The sequence below is a fragment of the Mus pahari genome, chromosome 3, assembly GCF_900095145.1.
Source record: "Mus pahari chromosome 3, PAHARI_EIJ_v1.1, whole genome shotgun sequence".
Classification (NCBI taxonomy): Eukaryota; Metazoa; Chordata; class Mammalia; order Rodentia; family Muridae; genus Mus; species Mus pahari.
The window spans coordinates 84,740,682-84,745,919 of NC_034592.1; positions in this window are offsets into that span (position 1 = coordinate 84,740,682).

A 5,238-nucleotide genomic window follows, 5' to 3' on the forward strand; every position below is an offset into this window, starting at 1 on the left:
GAGAGAGAGAGAGAGAGAGAGAGAGAGAGAGAGAGAGAGAGAGAGAGAGAGAGAGAAAGTCATTGACAACTGTCTTCTTCAAAACAATTTCAAAGGAAATAAAATATCTTAGGATAAATCTGACCAGGGAAGTTGAGTACCGCTATACTAAAATCTTAAAACCTCTAAAGATAACAGTAGAGAAAGACACGAGAGACATGAGACATGAGAGAATAGGAAGATGGAACATGCTCATGTATTCGTAGAAGTAAAATTGTGAAAATGACCATTATACCAAAATTATTTTCAGATTCAATATAATCTAATTTAAAATCTATGTCCATTCTTCATAGAAATTGAAAATATCCTAAAATTCATATAAAATACACTGGGTAGCCAAAATAACTCTGGTTATCCAATGCTGAATTATCAGCTCAGGAAACATACATACAAATACTATTATATAACTAGACATGTTACTTTTATGAATATATGTATATAACAACAATTAATAAAGCAGAATCATAATTTTTAAAGAGAGCAAGTAGGATTATATGCAGTGTTTGAAGGAGGAGCTGATATAATCATATTATAATCTTAAAAGGTAAAAATGTACTGTACCTACAAACAAATAAAATAAACTATGTAGTGCTCAGTCCTAAATGGTAACACACTCTTCTCTCTAAGCTTGGGGATCTTCATGGAAAATGGAGCAGAAAAAAACTGTAAGAGGTAGAAGTAGTAGATAACTTCACAGAAAAATTGTGTTCCAGATCCATTAGTAATTTTACATATATACTCAGTGATAAGATCAAGGTCAAGTCAAACAAAATAAATAATATAGATGGAAGGAGGGCACAAAATCTCATCAATGCCTGAGAAACTATTGGAATTTGAAAATTTCTGGAAGAGAGTCAACTTTCTATCATGTGACCTCTGGTTGGCGCACTATCGTGGCAGGGCCAGGCCAATACTGGAGACTAGTTAGGCAAAAAAACTGGATATAATGTGTGGAAAGAAGAAGAAGAAGGGGGAGGAAGAGGAGGAGGAGGAGGAGGAGGAGGAGGAGGAGGAGGAGGAGAAAGCAGAGGAAAAGGAAGAGGAGGAGGAGATAATTCAAATTTGGAAAGGAAGAAGAAGACTGAAACTGTCCTCTAATTGCATAGGAAGAAATTTATGCACAGTACTATGACATGATCAAAACAATGGCTAGGGAAGTAATGGAACATAAACTATTATTGTTTTGCTGAATGGTCAGCTTGTTAAACTGCCTCTTAAAGCTACATCCAGAGATTGTGTGTTCTACACTTAGTATGCAAAGCTTATTTTAGTGGGTCGTGATTAATGCAGATATACAACAATGTCCAGTGTTGAGTAATGACTTTGAATGTTCAGCATTCAAAGATGGAGTATCTATGTAAAACCTTACCCACATGATTCAGAGACCTGTGTGCAAGAGAAACAAGAAAGACTGCACTAGAGAGAGAATACAGAGGAATTCCGTGAAATGCTGTCCCCCAGACAGGACCTGGCTGTTGCACAAATGAAGTCTGAGGAACTGAGGTTAGGGAACACAGGATTTCCACAAGATTTTCAACAAGTTTTATAACAAGACAGCTAAAAATTCAAACATGGATTTAATAAGGGCCCCTGAGATCCTATTTATAGTTTTGCAGCTACTGGCAATTTGTGGCTGCTTGGAGAGAGTCATTTTCCTTAGGTGTGCTACCACTGATGGTTCCTTGGGTTGCAGTGTACAAACACACATTTCCATCCACATAGGACCAACAGTAATTGGATTCATTGGGTTCAAATGAAGAAGGGGGGGGGAGCAAAGGAGGGAGGGAGGAGAAAAAGTTATGGAAACAAGGACATAGAAGATATACTTGTCCTATTTATCCTTTTTATTTTCTGAGTATATTTATGTGGAAACATGAGCTTACAACTCTACAAATATCTACCATTTTGAGAAGAGCCATGTTACAAATTAGAGAAAACATAAATTACTAAATTCAACTGAAAATGGTAATGAAAAGCTCACAAACTATTTAGCTGATAATTATAAAAACAGTTATTGTCTAACTTATTTTCAAGCTATTTATTGAATACAAAGTATATGAGAAAAATGTAAGATATTTTGCAAAACAGGTTAGTACTGTTTGTCCTTAAGAAATCCAACTTCATGTAAATTCCTGCCTGTAAGTATCTTCTAAAATGAAGTTAAAAAGCCACTTCAAATTTCAATTGACTATTTGAGAGATACAGAACATTTCACAAAATGTCCTTGATGTCCTTGTTCATTTAAGCAAAGTATAAGTACCTACCCACCAAAGTGTCCAGAACTTTAAAGCTTGTCCTCGTAGTGTGAAGTGTGCCTGCAGACTTTCCTGCTCAGGTGTTCTGTTCCCTTAGGTGTATTAACTTCCAGGGGGTCATATGAGTTCTACTCCTCAGTCTTAATTGGTACACAACAGACACTCAAACAGCACTAATGAAATAAAACTAATTTTAATGTTAGCCATCTGTGATGGTAAATTTTCAATGACAAATGGGTTTAAATTCAATGTGATAACTGGCAGGTACTTCAAGAAATGGGTTTCTGAGAAGAAACCCTCACCCTGACAGTGGATAGTTATATACCAAGACTGGGGATTTACACAGAATAAATATGTTATAAGGAGATGAGATAAGGAATAGCACCCTCTTCCTCCTGACTAGATGGAATGAAAGTAGCCACTTTACATTCTTTTCTTCCTCCTTTTTGTATGTATGTATGTATTTATTTATTTATTATTGATCATTTCATTTGTTTACATTTCAAATGATATCCCACTTCCGGGATATCCCTCCACAACCCTCCCCAATCCCACATCCAACCTCTTCTTCCTCCAGGTTGCCTCTACGAGGATGCTCCCCAGCCCACTCACTCTTTCCTGCCCCACCACACAAGCATCCCTCTATGCTGGGGCATCAAACCGCCACAGGATCAAGGGTCTCCCCTCCCATTGCTGTCAGATAAGGTCATCTTCTACTACATATGTATCTGGAGCCATGGATCTTTCCCTGTACATTCCTTGGTTGTTGGTCTAGTCCCTGGGAGCATCCTGTCTGCAGACACCAAACCCAACACTGTTGCTGTTGCCCAGAGACACTTGCTGACAGGAATCTGGTGTGACTTTTCCTTGTGCCGTTCCACCAGCAAGTGACCAACACAATTGTAGATGCTTGGAGCCAACCATGAGACTGAGCTAGGGATCCACAGTGGGGGTGCTTGGAGAAGGACTGGAGGAATGGAGAGGGATTAGAACCCCATAGGAAGAACAATGTCCGGGCCCCTATACTTTCTTGCCTCAGCTAAGGGAGATAGCTTTTTTTGGCTGTTAAGACTTTCTCACAGGGGCTGGAGATATGGCTCAGCGGTTAAGAGCTCTGACGGCTCTTCCAAAGGTCCTGAGTTCAAATCCCAGCAACCACATGGTGGCTCACAAACATCCATAATGAGATCTGACTACTTCTGGAGTATCTGAAGACAACTACAGTGTACTTACATAGAATAAATAAATCTTTAAAATAAAAAAGACTTTCTCACAATGATAGATCACATACATTCAAACCACTATCCAAAATAACACCCCCTTCCCTTAAGTTGCTTCAATTACATATTTTAGCACAACATGTAAAAAATAAACTTATACATTAAACTGGAACTGAAAGTAGGATTGTTGCTATTGTAAGACTAGGTTTTTGGTAGGTCTCTGAAACTGGTTAATAAAACTGAAAGAGTTGGGAGTTCAGTTAGGCTTCGTGAGACATCCAATGTTGTAAGCAAGAATAGGCTATTCTGGCAAGAACGTTGAAAACTAGAAAGCAAATAGAAATATGAATGATGAAAGTATGACTGAGGTTTCAAAGAATAATGAAAAGTCCTTTGAGACCTGGGCTAGGGCCATTCCCAGTACATTTTGGCAAAGAATCAGACTGCTTTCTACTGCCTCCTGAAAGTTTTGAGTAGCAGAATAATAGAGTAAACTTTTTGGCAGAGGGAGATTCAAGACTGCATAACAGTATTGTGATTACAGCTCACTGTTCTCAGGTTGACAATGATAGAACAGAAAGATATTACTTTGTATATTTTGGTGAGGAAAACAATATGCACAGATCAAGGTACAGGAAAATGAGTGCCAACAAATCATTAAACAGATTGGTATCATTAAAGAAACACGTGGTACTCAACAATGAAACAATAGAAAAATGTCTCACATGAGTAAAACCTGTCTACCCATCACAGACTATTTGGCAATTTTATGTAAATTTGGCCCAAGCTAGAGTCTTTTGGGAAGAGGAACTGATAACCAATAAAATACCTCCACAAGATTTGCCTATAGACAAGCCTGTAGAACATCTTCTTTAGTGTTTGATGTGGAACAGCCCCACTCATTGTCAGTGAGCCATTCCTGGGCAAGCTGAGCAAGCCTTTGAGAACAAGCCAGGTTGCAACACTCCTCCATGGCTTCTGCATCTGTTTCTCCTTCTAGTTTCTTCCTGGTGTTCTTTATACAACATCACTGGGTGAAGAAATACAAGTTGCAATATGAAATAAATCCCTTCCTCCTCAAGTTTATATTAGTCATAGCGTTTTGCCACAGCTGTACTACACTTAACTAAGACAGAATTCAACTTGTGATAATGCAAATTTATCTGAAAAGAAAAGCATCTGAAATAGTAATGCTACAGTAGGGGAACCCTGCAAGAAACATCCAACTGCTTTCCCGTGTTGAGCTGCCAATGAGCTTAGAGCACAGGACAGTAGGAGTAAAGGAGATTACCTTGATCTGAATGCAGAATTTGCCACTTCCCTTCATGTGACAAAATAGTAGTGTAACAGGGGCTTGAAACAAGGTTCCAGAAAAGTGCTAAAGTAAGACATGTTAGGTAGCAGCAGGTTACCTTCAAGGAGGCCCTCAAATGTCATTGTGTGAAGCTGAGAGACCATGCTTAAGTTACAGTGGAGCTTCTAGGATTCTAAAGCAAGTGATGTCTACCAAAAAAAGTTGCAGACATAGTACGTAGCTGGCTAAACAAAGAGCCTCGATATGCTGCAGAAAATGATCTCTAAACAAGAACTAACTAAGGCTATTACAGCCAAATGAAGCCACTACAAGCCCCATGTGATGGACAGATAGATAACTACCAGTAGGATGTTGGGCTTTCCCTGTTGGGCCTCTATCTGCTATTGTTCTAATATGTCTTGTTATGATC